Below are 17,073 nucleotides of genomic sequence, written 5' to 3' on the forward strand. Positions count from 1 at the left end.
CCAGCAATCCCACTTTTGGGCATTTACCCAAATGTTTACAAACAAGACCACACTAAAGCTACCAGCACAGCTATGTTTATTGCAGCATTATTTACCAAAGCTACGATCTGGAACCAACCCAGATGCCCCTCAGTATATGAATGGATCAAGAAAATGTGGTATATACACAATGGAATTCTATGCCTCCATCAGGATATTTTTTTTGTAGACAAACAGTGACACCTCAAAAATATCTTTATGACGTGATCAATTACATAAGTTAAATGATTTTCAAAAGTTACTAGGAGATATTATTTTCATGCCACCGGCCTTAGGAATTCCTACTTATCAATTATATAATTTTTTTCATTATTACAAGGGGAGCCTGATTTACATAGCAAAAGACCTTTAACTAAGGAAGCTGAAAGAGAAGTACAATTTGTAGAATAGAGAATAAAAAAATATTTTTACATCGAGTAACGCTAAATCAACTCATAAATTTATATATATTAGATACATGGAAATACCGAACAGGAATTATACGACAAAATGAGCTACCATTAGAATGGATTTATACACGGCATAGATTTACAAAAAATATTATGCCTTATGAACAACAGTGGGCAATTATTTATAAATGTTCGATGATGCTGCGTCTTATGATCTATTTTCTCCTTGCATGTCAAAAATTGCAGTCTGCATTTTATACAATGATGTATTCCTTTTTTCTGATGCTTCATATAATGATGCATATGGAGTGTTGCAATTTTGATAACTTTGAGGCAAAATGGACAAAGTAAATTCTTAGTGTTCTCATGAGATGTTCGAAAATGAGTTTCTACATCAGAAAATGATGATGATCTATAATTGCAAACCTGGCAGATATATGGCATTTCACCGGGTTTATGATTGTCCTTCATATGTTGTAAAAGAACATGTTCTGTTTCAAATGATAATTCACAGATTTTACAAATGGTAGAAAATTTGTGAGGTGTGTGTGTACTCTCGATGTGGCACTGCAGCTGGAAGGGTGTGGGAAATTGCCTGTAGCAGTGCTGGCAGGTGGTGTGGTTTTCCCAGCTCTCACTGCTCTGCTTCTCAAGTTCCAAGTGGTGTTTCATGTGGTTCATAAACCTAATATTATTTTTGAGACTCTTTCAAGCAACTGAAGCATTTAAAGATTGTATGAGTCTCCTTCATGTTTTCCATAATAAAAGTCATTAACTAACATGATCAATTTTCCTTTCTCTGAATCAGCAGTCATAGCTTTATTTGCTGTGTTTGAGTTTTCTGTTTTATCTGGTCCCAAAAAGTCATTTATCATGTCTGGACAACAATACTGCATGGATTTTTCATAGGATCCAGAAGATTGAAATGAATATTGCACTTTGGACAAGCTCGTGGAAAAGGCGTTCCATCTTTAGATTGATTTGATGAAGTATTTTCACCTTTTGATGGCATAGCTTGGGGAGACATCAGTGAAGGAGATTTAACTACAGGGAATACAGCTGAGGAATCTGTTACAGAAACACTTTCAGCAGCCTTGGGCTTTTTTGGATTTACACTGTTCACTTCAGAAGCAGAAGGACGTTTTGATAAAAACAAATTTTCATTCAGACCTGCTACAGAAATTGTTGGTATCCCTTGGTACTGTGGTAATTCTGTATCCTGGGTCAAGTCAAACAGTAACTCACAAGAATTACTAGATACAACTCGGTATGACTTTGTTAAATAGCCAGGCTTAGAAAAAAGATGTACAATAACAGAGCTATCTGAAGATCTAGATTCTGGATGAAAATTTACTGGCAAGGCAGCAATTGGATTTGATGGGTTCGTATAGTGTTAATTGTAGACTTGAATGAAGCAGAAATACCTCGAATGAGCGAAACATTCTTTATTCCCCTTGAATATGAGCTGGGGTTAACTCTGTTCAAAATATTTGAAATTGCTTGTTTTGAACTTGCTATCTCTCCAACAAAGTTTGGTTCATCATCGTCATCATCCTCAACTTCTTTTATTTTCTTCTGTCATGGCTCTAGCTCTTCTTCTTCACATTTCATAAAAAGTTCTGCCATGTCTGAATTGTCGTGAGCAGAGCCGGCTTGGCCTGACTGGAGCCCTGAAAAAGGAGGAGAAAGAGGAGGAGGCAGAGGAGGAGAAAAAGGAGGAGCGCGAAAATCTACCAAGAGGCTGCTGCAGCAGCAGTGGCAGTGGCGGTGGCGGCTCCAATTGTGGAGCCAGCAGCCTGGGCCCTGGGAAGTGGGAGAGGGGGAGGGGAGACGGGGGAGGGAGTGGGGCGGAGGGAAGCTGGCATGGCCGCATGCGCGCCCCAACACCCGATTATGATGAAGGTTTTGGAAAAATTAGGAATTAATGTAACATTACTCAATATAATAAAGGCAGTGAATGACCAAACTACAGCAGCATTATACTTAATGGTCAAAAACAAAACCCATTTCCTCTTAACTCAGGAACAAGACAAGGATGTCCACTCTCTCCAATTCTCTTCAATCTAGTATTACAATGCCTAGCTAAAGCAATAAGACAAGATCAAAAACATAAAGGGGATCCAAATAGGGAAAGAAGAAATAAAACTCTCCCTCTTTGCAGATGACATGATCTTGTATTTAAAGAAACCCATGGACTCCACTACCAAATTACTCAAGCTGATTCAAAACTTTGGCAAGATAGTAGGGCATAAAATTAACCCCCAAAAATCAATGGCTTTTCTGTATGCCAACAATGAGAAAAGTGTGGATGAAATTAGGAAAGTAACTCCATTTGTAATAGCACCTCAAAAAATAATATACCTAGGAATTATCTTAACCAAACAAGTGAAGGACCTCTATGATGAAAACTTTAAAATCTTGAAGAAGGAAGTAAAAACAGAACTTAGAAAATGGCAAAACCTCCCATGCTCCTGGATTGGAAAGATTAACATCGTGAAAATGGCAATACTTCCCAAGGCTATCTACAAATTCAATGCAATACCGATTAAAATTCCAATCTCATTCTTCAAGGAAATAAAAGACGTAATCCAAAAATTCATATGGAACAATAAAAGACCACAAATAGCAAAAACGCTCCTCAACGGAAAGAACACTGCTGGTGGAATATCAATACCAAATTTCAAACTCTACTATAAAGCCATAGTAACCAAAAGAGCTTGGTACTGGCATAAGAACAGACCTCAAGACCAATGGAATAGAATTGGAAACCCAGAAATGAACCTATAGACCTATACCCAATTAATCTTCGATAAGGGTGCTAAAATAATAGGATGGAAGAAAGACAGCCTCTTCAGTATATGGTGCTGGCAAAATTGGTTAACTACTTGTAGAAAACTAAAACTAGATCCTTATATAATACCCTACACCAGAATAAACTCCAAATGGATCAAAGACCTCGGAGTCAAAGCAGACACTCTGAAAACATTACAGGATGGAATAGGAGAAACCCTAGGCCTCCTTGGCTCAGGCCGAAATTTTCTTAATAGAGACCAGGAAACACAACAAATCAAAGAAAGGTTGGACAAATGTGATTGCATGAAGTTACAGAGCTTCTGCCTGGCAAAGGACCTAGCTAGCAAGATCAATAGAAAGCCCATGGATTGGGAGAAGATCTTCACTAGGCATACAACCGATAAGGGTCTCATATCTCAAATATACTTGGAACTCAAAAAGTTAAATCTCCCAACAACATATCCTCAAAGAAACAACTGCCCAATAAATAAGTGGCCTATAGATTTAAAAAGAAACTTCTCTGAAGAAGAAAGAAGGATGGCCAATAGACACATGAGGAAATGCTCAACCTCCATAGCCATAAAGAAATGTAAATCAAAACAACATTGAGATACCACCTCACACCAGTTAGAATGGCTATAATCAAGAACTCTAACAACAACAGATGCTGGAGGGGATGTGGACAGAAGGGAACCTTACTTCATTGTTGGTGGAAGTGTAAACTTGTTCAACAACTTTGGAAAGCAGTATGGAGGTTCCTGAAGACTTCACATAGAGCTCTGCTATGACCCAGCAATCCCACATTTACCCAAAGGTTCACAAACAAGAACACACTAAAGCTACCAGTACAACTATGTTTATTGCAGCATTATTTACTATAGCTAAGATATGGAACCAACCCAGATGCCCCTCAGTAGATGAATGGATCAAGAAAATGTGGAATATATACACAATGGAATTCTACGCCTCCATCAGAAAGAATGACATTGTCCCAGTTGTTAGGAAATGGAAAGGCTTGGAAAAAATTATATTAAGTGAAGTAAGCTAAGCCCAAAGAAACATAGGTCCCATGGTTTCCCTTATTTGCAATATCTAAGATATGTATGAGTCAAGCAGGAAAGATCAGATAATGTGATCTTAGGAAAATGAACCCTTGATATGTATTTAAATGTTTTTTTTTCATGCATTTGTTTCTAACTCATTTATAAGTTTATATCTTTTTTGCTTTGTATGTCCCTCCCCCACAGTACAACCCCTGCTTTCACTATATTTAATGTCGTTATAATTTGTGGAGGAGATGTGGAAAAACAAGTCGTTTAAGGATACAGCTGGACCCGATGCAACTATGAGAAGTACAAGTTGTCATGACAAAAACGAACTTTACAACTTTGATGCGGAGTGGGTGAGTTGGGGTTCAGGGTTGGGGAGAGGATGGGAAGGGATGTGAAGGGTCAACAAAGGAGGAGGCTGCAATGATTGATTGATGTACTCATTATCTTGTCCATGTAATTGTAACCCCTCTGTACAGTATGTTCACAAAAAATTAAAATTAAAATTAAAAAAAAATAAAAATAAATATAAATAAGAGAAAAGAGGAAAAAAAGGCACACAAGTAAAAAAAAGGAGAAACATTTATCACGCAGAGATTAAGAACTAGCCTAAGAGATTTAGAATGATAAAGGCAATGAGCAAAAGCCTATTTGACAATTAGTTCTTCAATAACCAAAAATGGTTCTCTAGACCAGTTTCTGGTATACCTTATTTACTATCACTTTTTTCCTTCCATCTAGAGTTTCTCCTTATTTTCTGTCACAACTATTAATTAGCCTCTGCCTTTTTGATGCCAAAACTGATCAAAAAGATTTCAAAATCACACTTAGACTACTTTTCACTTTGTGATTATCAGTGATGACACAAAATCCTTGAATCCTTGAATTTCCAGAATTAACCTTCAGCTAACATCTAAGCACATTTCTGGCATTAATTGCTGTGACTTAATGAACAAAACTTTTTTCAGCACAGTATCCTAAGTAAAATACATGAATTAGAGGCTATTATCAGGTGTCAGTATGGAAGTAGCAATTATATATTTCAAGTACGGGTTCTTTATTTTCCATTTACTAATTGTTTTGCCAGTCCTGGGGCTTAAACTCAGGGGTAGGGAATTATTCCTGAGCTTTTTTTTCTCAAGGCTAGCACTCTACCACTTGAGGCACAGCATTCCTTCTAGTGTTTTTCTTTTTTCTGTGTTACTGAGGAATTGAACCCAGGGTTTCATGCATGCTAGGCAATCACCATACCATGAAGCCACATTCCCAGAGCCCTAAATGACTTTCTTAAGAAGGCATTATATTTTCACTTCATAACTCTGTATCATAAGTTTGGCCAGGTGCTAGAAAATGATATAGAAAGAAATACAATTCAATAAGTCCAGTAAGGCTGGATGGACAATGAATTTCATGGTCTAGCCAGGGAACATTGGGGCTTACCACAGGGAGCTGTTTCAACAGGCTGAGCGAGACAGCTCCTGACCTACAGCCCACCTCCAGAATGAGAGGTTCACCTTGGATTCCAGCCACATGGGGATGGTGGACCCCTCCTCCAGCACCTATTCAACCAGTTTTTGTAAAAGAGAGAGAGAGAGAAGTCAGAATTAAAATTAAGTTGAGTGTCGGTGGCTCAGAACTCTAATCCTAACTACACTGGAGGCTGACATATGAGGATCATGGTTCATAGCCAGCCCCCGTAGGAACGACTTTGAGACTTTTATTTCCAAAGAACCACCAGAAAACCAGAAGTGGTGCTGTGGGCTCAAGTGGTAGAGCACTAGCCTTTTGCTGAGGAGCTCAAGATCAGTGCCCATGCCTAGGGTTCAAACCCCACAACTGACAAGAAGTGGACTTCCTACTACAAGAAGTGGATTGAATAGCACCCATTGTCCTAGGGAGCATGGTAGTGAAGTCAGGCCGAGCGTCCTGTGAAGTTGAAATCATAAGGAGGTCAACTGACTTCTCTGTGCCTCGGTTTTGAAAGATGCAAAATTCAACACAGTGAAGGATCCCCTTCCTCATGGGGATAGGGTAATGATTAAAAAGAGCCATGGGTTGTTTCAAAATCCTCAGCTGTTGCATGATTAATAACTGGCCCCACCTGAGCCCTTTGTGGGTATCTTCCTGTCATTTGCTCACAGAATTAGAGAGAACCTTCTCTGAATGCCACTCCCTCCATGCCAAGCCATGCTCCAGAGATTCCCTCCCTCTCTATAAATCCCTTTTTTCCTCAAAACTGTCCTATGAGGAGAATGAGGTCTGATGGTTGTGGCCCTACCGAGAGCTTCACCTGTGGTCAAGAATCGGCTGCTATGGACTAAAAGTTTGGGATAATCCATCTAAATCGATGACTGAGTATGGCGCTACATGTTTACCATCCCAACTACAGAGGACCAGGCCTGGTGGAGCATACCTGTCCCAGATAGGAGGACCTCAATCCAGTCCATCTAAAGTATATATTGAGTTTCTATTTCAGAAATGCCCAAGACAGAAAGGTGGCTCCGCAGAGCCAGGATGAGGAAACAAGCAGGGGATCATGGTGCCCCCAGAGGGGTGTCTGATCCCAGGTAGGGGTGATTTGGGGGCAGCCACTCACCTGCGCTGCTGAGAAAAGCTGCTGGGGGCTGCTCCAGGTAGGGCAAGCAGCAATGGCAGGGGCATTGCAAACACATGGGCCAAGAGCAGAAAACCAAGGCCAGGGACCAGGTCAGGCCTTTAGGCGGGCTGGCAGTGCACCATTGCCTGAGGTTTGAAATCCTGCAACTTGGAAAGGTGAGGAGGGAGCAAGGGTGCGGGCAGGCATCTCAATTTCCTACTATACTCCAAAGTTGCTTGAGTCTCTTCCTCACCACTCAGCCACCTCTACTTTCCTCAACTGCTGGTAGTGTTGTAAACTAACAGAGGGAATCCTGGGTGCTACTAGGCAGCATGGAATGTGGGCGTGATCACTATTCTTGTATCCCATTGGTCAGAAATAACCATGAAAGAATGGGGGTGTGGCCAGAATTCTGTGATGCGAGCAGCATGGGCGGAGTCAAGAAGATAGCAGCTCCCCCAGATCTTTTCCCAGGGAACAATGTCTAATTCAGTTGGAGATGAGATGGTGACCTGCTTTAGCTGGATGGCTGCACAGATTGTTCTGTATGTCTGTTTGTTGCCAGACCCGAACCTTGAACTCAGGATCTGGGCACAGTCTGTGCACTGCTTTTGTTCAAGGCTCGCCCTCCACACTGGAGCCCTGGGCTTCTGGCTTTTTTGGCACTGAAGTTGGACAGAGGTCTCAAGGACTTTCCTGACTAGGATGACTTTGACCATGATCCTCCCATCACAGCCTTGTAAGTATCAAGGAGGACTGCTGAGAGCCACTGGTGCCTGTCTAATCATTGGTCTTGCTGATATTCTTGGACAGACCGGTGAGTACCCTATCCCCAGGTTGAAGTGGTGGGAGCTGGAGCTCACAGTTGGAATCCAGGTCCTGCCACCTCCAAATGGCTGGAGATCCTAAGGAACTCATTTCTATCCATATGAATACCAATGGAATGTGATATATGTCATGTTGGGCAGTTCTTGAATGATTCTAGGATAAAATTATACACAATTATAATATAGGACACTGATCAATTTTTGTTAATTCTTTATTAAGCAGTTAAACAATCACATTCATAAAATGGAGGCATAATGAAATGCTTAAGAATTGGGCCTCACATACTGCAAAGGTACCATTTTTCTTCCAGGACTGGGATTGAAACTCAATGTCTTGGTAACTCTGTTGCACTGTGTGGGAATGGGAAGCTGGCCAACTTAAAGTGAAGAAATTCAGGTCTTGTTCCTTATGCCTAAAATAGATCTCCAACACTAGAAAACATCCTATTCATGTACAATTTACATATATGATTTATATTTATATACATATGTTGACTCCATAATGCATTCAGTGTAGTTATTTTATTTTGTTGTTTTAATCATATATTGACCATTTATTTTATTGACTATCATGGAACATAAAACATCGATCACATTGATTACACAGGATATAGGTCTGCATATGTATTCCATTTCATACCTGACACCCAGGACTTTCACAGAAAAGGAAAACGTGTCACATCATCTTCTTACTCCATGATTCATTTTTGGGAGTGCTGGCATCTGTACTCAAGACCTCCAAGCCTACAAGGCCCAATTCATGAATGTGTGAGTGTTAGCATGCCATCCTGGGGCAAATTGAGCTGAAAGGCTGTTCCCAGGACCTCAGATCAAGCCCCAGGGGTAACCAAAATAAGATAAGATTGACATGCAGATGGCAGTACGCTAATAAATATATATCTTTATAGAGTGTCAGAGAAGTCTATAAAGTATTCAGTTATATAGACTACATTCCTTCCAATTCCTGGGTATTAATTATGCCTCCATGTAATTAATGTAATTAATGTAATGTAATTAATTGTTTTCATCCTTAAACTATTAATGAAATCAGTGTCCTGAAATTATTGCGTTCCTTTACGTAATAATATTCTTTCAGTGCTTCATAAATATTAAATAAAATGCATCAACCTCCTGAAATGATGCTGTCTAATTTTAAAGGAGCATCATTCATGATCAATTCATTCAACCGTGACATTGACAACATTCCATTGTTAATCCTATCGATGGGAACCATTTTCTTAGTAGCTCCTGCCATTGGTTGGTGTCAGGACAGGGATTCGAAATCAGGGCCTATGTTGCCACGTGGGCCTATGGCATCCCTGATAGTCTGGCAGCCTTCAGCAACGCAAGATGAAGTACCCTTTGCAACAGTGTCATTCAGACCCATGAGGGTCACCATGCAAAGGAAGAAAACATAAAATGGCCATATTTTTTCTGTGCATTGCTTTCCTTGCAAGGCCTGAGGGTCTAGGATCCCAGGAGGAGCTGTAGATCTAGTGGCTGCAACCCAGCCTAGGGTGATCAAAGCTGAGGCAGAGTTGCCACGACCTGAGTTCAACAACCATATTGAGAAAAGTAAAATAAAAAAATTTAGCTCCCTGGCTTGCAATTCACGCTGTTTATTCTTCCAGGCTTTGGATTTGAACTCAGGATCTGGGTAAATCTGCAGCAATGTGGATGAAGGGGAAGATCACCATATTTGAAGATAAGAAAGTTAAGCCTATTCACTAGTCCTGTATTCAAGCCCTAGCTCTGGAAACATACTATTTATATACATTGTAAAGATAGGATTTATACTTACCTATAGATGTTCAGTCCATACATGTTTGGTGTGGTTGTTCTTGTATTTTTTATTTTATTCATTTATTTACCATTGATTGTACTAAGATGAAACACCTTAAATTTATTACATTGATGACATCCTATCACAGAGCATATAGATTTATAGAAATGTTCTCCATCATGCCAGGATTCTCAGGATCACCCAGGATATTCAGAGAAAAGGAAAATATTTTTCACACTTGGCTTCTTACTCCACGATCCACTTGTTGGTAGAGCTGAGATCTTAACTCAGGTCCTAGTAGGACCAATTGGCCAATAAGTCAAGGTGAACACACTAACCTGTGAGCAACTAACGAGCTAGGCCATTCCCAGGATCTGACATTGATTGCCAGGGTGGTCCACTATAGTCATGAATTCATAATTTAAACATACGATCTATATTGACATACATGTTTGTTCAGCATCTTGTGTTCGGTGAGCTTCTTATTTTGTCGCTATTCATGGAGGTATTCTGTATTTTACTAAATATGGTGACAGCTATAACTTTGCTGACATGGATGACAACCTGTTCCTATGGTTATAGGGTTGCTTATGAATTCCTCTTCTTGGTTGAGACTCAGGACTTTCACAGGAGAGGAAAATGTGTGCAACAACTGGCTTCTGACATCAGGATGAATCTTTTGTGAGCGCTGGGATTTGAATTCAGGTTCAGATAGCTCTGTTGCACTGAGAGGGAACGGGAAGTTCACCATCCTTGAAGACTAGAATGTCAGGCCTGGTTTAGGGCCTGATTTGAAGCCCCAGGACTGGACAAAATAGCAAGCCCACCTTTTTTAAACATAGGATCTCTCTTTACCTACAGGTGTGGCATGCATCTTGCATTCAGTGTAGTTACACTTTTTATTCATTTTTTATTTATCTTATTCATGTATGTATTGTGCACTTTATTGAATATGGTGACAGATATAACTGTGCTTACATGGATGACAACCTATTCCCATGGCTACTGAGTTGCTTATATAGCATTTTCCATCCTCAATGAGAGTCAGGACATTCACAGAACAGGAAAACATGAGCAACTTTAGGCTTTTCACATTAGAATGAATCTTTTGGCAATGCTGGAATTTGAATTCAAGGCCTAGCAGTCCCAACTGGTGAATGGGTCATGGTGAGCACACCAGCCTGTGAACCACTAAGGAGGTAGGCCATTCCTGGGACCTGTGATGGAGTCCTGGTGGGGGCCAATATAGTCATAAATTCATAATTAAACAAAGGATCTATATTTCCAAACATGAGTGGGTGACATCTTGCATTTGGTGTACTCATTCTCTTTGTTTTGTGTCTTAGTCATTGATGTATTGTGTATTTTCTTAAGTATAGGTTGACAGATATAACTGTGGTGAACTGGATGACAACCTATTCCCATGAATGTAGAGTTGGCCTATACCTTCTCTATCCTAGCTGAGACCCAGAATTTGCACAGCACATGAAAACAAGTGCAATGACTGGCTTCTCACATCAGGGTGAATTTGGGCAGTGCTGGATTTGAACTCGAGTCCTAGGAAGCCCAACTGCCCATTGGGTCCAAGTGATCACACCAGACTGTGAGCTAGTAAGGAGCTGGGCTGTTCCCAGGAACTGATATTGAGCCCCAGGGAGGCCAAAATAGTCCTCAATGCATCATTGAAACATGGGATGTATATTCACATCCGTGTGTGGACTGCATCGTATATTAAGTGTAGTTGTTGTCTTTATTTTGTATGCTATTCATGGATGTATTGTGTATTTTCTTGATTATATGATGACATGTAAAACTCGGCTGACATGTAGAACAACTTATTCCCATGACCACAGCGTGGCCCATGCATTCTCCATCCTAACTGAAACCCAGCAGTTGCACAGAAAAGGAAAACAGGGCAACGATTTACTTCTGACATCAAGATGAATCTTTTGGCAGGGCTGGGATCTGAACTCGGGGCATAGCAGGCATAATTGGTGAATGGGTCCACATGAGCACACCAGCCTGTGAGCCATGAAGAAGCTAGGCATTCCCAGTACAAAGAAATAATCTTATAAAAATGTTAGAAACAATTGTAAGCAAGAAAAAAAAAACATTTCAATACTTATTCTTGGGCTCATTTCACCTATCATATTGATCTGGTGCAATCAATTCTCTGCCTTCACTACAAGATTATTTGAAGAATACATAAGATAATTGCACTGAGAAGTGATTTAGAGAATTAATTCATATTATTTATTTTTAATGTTAGGAGGTAAGTACTTGGATTCAAATTCAGAGCCTTGCATTTGCCAGGCAGGCATCTGATCACTTGAACCATGCCACATCCAGCAATTTTTGCTTTGTGTGTGTTTGAGATAGAATCTTATATTTGTTTATTCCTAGGCTACCTGGATAGTGAACTTCCTAGTTTTATGTCCAACATATGTAGGATGACAGCCACACATTGTCACACCCAGCTTTTATTGATTGAGCTGGAGGTCTCTTGTAGCTTGACCTTGAACTGCAACTGTCAACATTTCCATTTTCAGAGTAGCTAGGATTATAGGTATAAAACACCTCATTTGACTTATTATGTATGTTTACGAAAATTCTGAAAGTATGAGAAAATCCTCTAGAGTTACTAACCATATCCAGATTCTAGGTGATACACTAATGATTATTCTGTCAAAAACTTTTTGACATTGTTCTGCCAAACGTTTTTTTTTTTTCTCAAAATGCCATACAGAGGGGTTACAATTACATGGGTAAGGTAATGAGTAAATTTCTTATCAAGCGTTGTTGCCTCCTCCTGTTTCCACTTCTCATCCTTTCCGATCTCCACTCTCCAAGCCCCCAACAAACAGCCCCTGGCAAAAGTTGTAAAGTTCGTTATTGGACATAATGACTTGTATACCTCATTGTTGCAATGGGTCCGACGTATCCCTATTTAAAGGTTGGTTTTGCCCATTCCCTCCACAAATTATTCCAATATCAAATAAAATGGAAGCAGGGGTTATACCATGGGGGAGGGACATACAAAGCAACAAAGAAATAATCTTATAAATATGTTAGAAACAATTGCAAGAAAGAAAAAAAATTTTCAATACTTATCTTGGGGTTCATATCACCTAACATGAACTTATCTTACCTTTTCTACTTGTCTCAAAAATATACTAGTTATTGCAAATAAGGGAAATCATGGGACCTATATTTTGGGGCCTGGCTTACTTCACTTAATTTTTTCCAAGTCTTTCCATTTCCTCACAAATGGGGCAATTACATTCTTTCTGATAGAGGCATAGAATTGCATTGTGTATATATACCACATTTTCTAGATCCATTCATATAATGAGGGGCATTTGGGTTGGTTCCATAACTTATCTATGGTAAATAATGTTGCAATAAAAATAGTTGTGCTGGTAGCCTTAGTATGATCTTGTTTGTGATCATTTGGGTAAATGCCCAAAAGTGGGATTGCTGGGGAATAGGGAAGCTCTATCTGGAGTCTTTTTGAGGAACCTCCCACCAACTATTCAGTAAGATTCCCTTTTGACCCCATCTCCTCCAGTATGTGTTGTTATTAGAGTTCTTGATTATAGCTCTTCTAACTGGGCTGAGGTGGTATCTCAATGTTATATTAATTTGCATTTCTTTTATGGCTAGGGAGGTTGAGCATTTCTTCATGTGTCTATTGGCCATCCTTCTTTCTTCTTCAGAGAAGTTTCTCTTTAAGTCTTTAGGCCACTTATTTATTTGGCAGTTGTTTCTCTGAGGATTTGTTATTGGAGGATTTAATTTTTTGAGTTCCAGGTATATTTTAGATATGAGACCTTTGTCCATTGTATGGCTACTGAAGATCATCTCCCAATCCGTGGGCTTTCTATCGATCTTGCTAGCTATGTTCTTTGCCTTGCAGAAGTTCTGCAATTTCATGCAATCCCATTTGTCCAAATTTTCTTTGATTTGTTGTGTTTCTGGGTCTCTATTTAAGAAAATTTTGGCCTGTGCCAAGTAGACCTGTAATGTTTCCAGAGTGTGTGCTTTGACTCCGGGGTCTTTCATCCATTTGGAATTGATTCTTTTGCAGGGTGATTTATAAGAATCTAGCTTTAGTTTTCTACAAGTGATTAACCAATTTTGCCAGCACCATTTACTGAAGAGGCTGTCCTTCTTCCATTCTAATTATTTAGCTTCCTTATCGAAGATTAGATGGCTATATAACTGTAGGTTCAATTCTATTCAATTGGTCCTGAGGTCTGTTCTTGTGCCATTACCAAATTGTTTTGATTAATATGGTGTTGTAGTAGAGTTTGAAATTTGGTATTGATATTCCTCCAGCACTTTTCTTTCTGTTAATGATCTTTTATGCTATCCTTGGTCTTTTATTGTTTCATATGAATTTTTGGATTGTCTCTTCTATTCCTTGAAGAATGAATTTGGGCTATTGATAGGTATTGCATTGAATTTGTAGATAGCCTTGGGATGTATTGCCATTTTCATGATGTTGATCTTTCCAATGCAGGAGCATGGGAGTTTTTGCCACTTTCTGTGTTCTATTTTGATTTCCTTTTTCAGGTTTTTAAAGTTTTCATCATAGAGGTCCTTCACTTCTTTGGTTAAGTTAATTCCTAGGTAGTTTATTTTTTGTGGAGCTATTATGAATGGAGTTGCTTTCCTGATTTCGGCCACACTTTTCTCATTGTTGGCATACAGAAAAGCCATTGATTTTTGAGGATTAACTTTATACCCTGTTACTTTGCCCAACTTTGAACAAGTTTGAATAATTTGGGAGTGGAGTCAGTGGGATTCTTGAAATACAAGATCATTCCATCTGCAAAGAGGGAGAGTTTTACATCATCTTTCCCTATTTGGATCAATTTTATGTTTGCATCTTGTCTTATTGCTGTAGATAGGCATTCTAATACTAGATTGAAGAGGAGTGGTGAGAATGGTCATCCTTGTCTCGTTCCTGATTTAAGAGGAAATGGCTTTAGCTTTTCATCATTAAGTATAATGCTGGCTGTAGGTTTGTCATATACAGCCTTTATTGTATTGAGGAATGTTCCCTGGATTCCTAGTTTTTCCAGAGTTTTCATTATCAATGGGTGTTGAATCTTGCCAAATGCCTTTTCTGCATCTATTGAGATAACCATGTGATTCTTATCCTTGGTCTTGTTGATGTGATGAATTTTATTAATTGATTTTTCATATATTGACCCAGCTTTGCATCTCTGAAATGAATCCTGTTTGATCATGGTGTTTGATTTTTTTGCATGAATTGTTGAAGTTGATTGGCCAAAATTTAGTATCGATGTTCATCAAAGAAAAGGGTCTATAGTTCTCTTTTTTTGATGATTCCCTGACTGGTTTTGGGATAAGGATTATGATGTCTTAATAGAATGAGTTCAGTAGTGAACTTTCCCTTTCAATTTCATTGAAGAGTTACTGGTGTGAGGTCTGCTTTAAAGGCCTTGTAGAATTCTGCTGCAAATCTTTTTGGTCCTGGGCTTTTCTTAGATTGGACTTCTCTTATTGCTGTTTCTATCTCAATGTTTGATATGGTCCTGTTAAAATGTTTTAACCCATCTTGGTTTAGTTTTCGCATGTCAATATTTGCTATGAAAAGGTCCATTTCTGCCAATATCTCAATATTATTAGCATATTTTTGATAAGTATTCCCTTTTAATGTTCTGAATCTTGGTTGTTTCTCTGGTGATGTTTCCATTTTCATCTCTGAGTTTATTTATTTGGGTGAGTTTTCTTCTTTTCTTGATAAGATTTGCTAAGGGTCTGTCAATTTTGTTAATTTTGTTGAAGAACCAACTCTTTCTTTTGTTGGTTCTTTCTATGGTTTTCTTCCATCCTAATTAGTTTAATTCTGATTTAATTTTAATTATTTATTTCCATTTCCTGGATTAGGGTTTATCTTGCTGCTCTTTTTCAAGGAGGTTCAGATGTCTAATTAAATTGTTGGTTTTCGATCTCTCCAATTAGGAACTCAAAGCTATAAACTCGCCTCTAACTACTGCCTTTGCTTTGTCCTAGAAGGGCTGGTAATTTGTGTGCTCATTTATGTTGAATATCATGAAAATTTGAATTTCCATTCTAATCTCTTCCCTGACCCACTGCTGATTCAACAGTGTCTTGTTCAGCCCCCATGTGTTACAGGACTTTCTTTGGTGGTTTTTGGTGTTGAGTTCTAATTTTATTCCCTTGTGGTGTGAGCGAATGCAAGGTATAACTTCAATGTTTCTGAATTTGCACAAGATTGCTTTGTGACATAAATGGGGTCTATTTTGGAAAATGTTCTATGTGCTGCAGAGAAAAACATGTGTTCTGATGCTGCTGGGTGAAATATTCAATAGATGTCTGTTAAATCTAGTTGATATATGCAGCTGTTTAGATCAGCGGTTTTAGACTTGAGCTGAAGAGCTGAGGGAAAATGCCCAGTCCCAGAGTTCAGGCCCCACAACTGACCAAAAAAATGCCTCTACCACATCTGCCTTGCTTGCTTTGACTCCCTGCATGTTGGCATACTAGGAGGCCAGCATAAGATGTAGCTCCAGAAACCTTTTTGGATAGCAAAAGAAACCACTGCATGGGAAGTGAGGGTTGTTGTAGAAGAGATTTGGAGCTGAACGCAGGCTGGAGGCCTCATGGCTTCAGACTCAGCTGTCTTTTGAATCATTGCCCAGTTACCAGCTATAAAGTTTTGCTCCAAATTCAATGTGGCAAAGTCTGCAATTCTTATTGACTCATCCACATACACAGACCTAGATAGGCATCCAGAATGACTTAAAATGTAGATTTCCTAAATCAGAGAAATCTGTACCAGAGTAAATGGGCAGAATGTACTTCATTTAATCAGGTTCAATTGATTTTTACTTGCTTATAATTTAAATGAGAGAATAATATCAAACTAACCAAGATTTTTCAAAATCAAAATATCCAAGCAACTACATTTTACTGGAAATAAATATTCACAGCACAAATCAGAATTTCTGAATAGGTGGTGCTTTCAGAAAATAAAGAATTAGGTTTCAGGACATATGTCAGATACATTTCACAACAGGTGGCAAAAGTTGCTTACTCTCAGCAAGTGAGCACATTATCATTGTTTTCTGGTCCTTAGTAAAAAAGATAGAAGAGTTTGATTTCCCTTCTCAATTTCAATCTTCAAATTCACATTTTCTTCTAAGGAAGTCATTTATCTCACACACCTGACAATACAGAATATGTCTTCAAACCAAGGTCTCCTGGGCATCTGGGAGCAAAATAGGAAGAGTGAAACAGTCTACAGGAAGCTTGATTGTTCAGGAATAAATCATGTTTGTACTTCTGCTTTTTCTTTTTAATTGTGAAAATACCATACAGAGAGGTTACAATTACCTGAGAAAGGTAATGAATACATTTCTTATCAAACATTGTTGTCATGGAAAGACTTGATGGTACAGCTAAGATAGTTTGGGAGTGCTTGTCCTTTCCAGCACCCAGGAGGGAAGATGGTTAGTTGGGAGGGGAGAAATGTCTTAGAGTTTCAGAAAAAGGCAAAAGAATTGTGCATGGTTTTTCTTCTCAGAACATAACCTTTTAATAA

The 17,073-nt window shown here is 39.0% G+C and overlaps 1 pseudogene; it reads right to left on the reverse strand.

Moving 5' to 3' along the window:
* Positions 1-539: 539 nt before the first annotated feature.
* On the reverse strand, positions 540-5,771 carry LOC138828877 (zinc finger protein 280D pseudogene; annotated as a pseudogene).
* Between the last annotated feature and the right edge of the window lie 11,302 nt (positions 5,772-17,073).

The sequence above is a fragment of the Dipodomys merriami genome, unplaced genomic scaffold (genome assembly GCF_024711535.1).
Source record: "Dipodomys merriami isolate MVZ:Mamm:240054 unplaced genomic scaffold, mDipMer1.0.p SCAF_1662, whole genome shotgun sequence".
NCBI classification, from domain to species: domain Eukaryota; kingdom Metazoa; phylum Chordata; class Mammalia; order Rodentia; family Heteromyidae; genus Dipodomys; species Dipodomys merriami.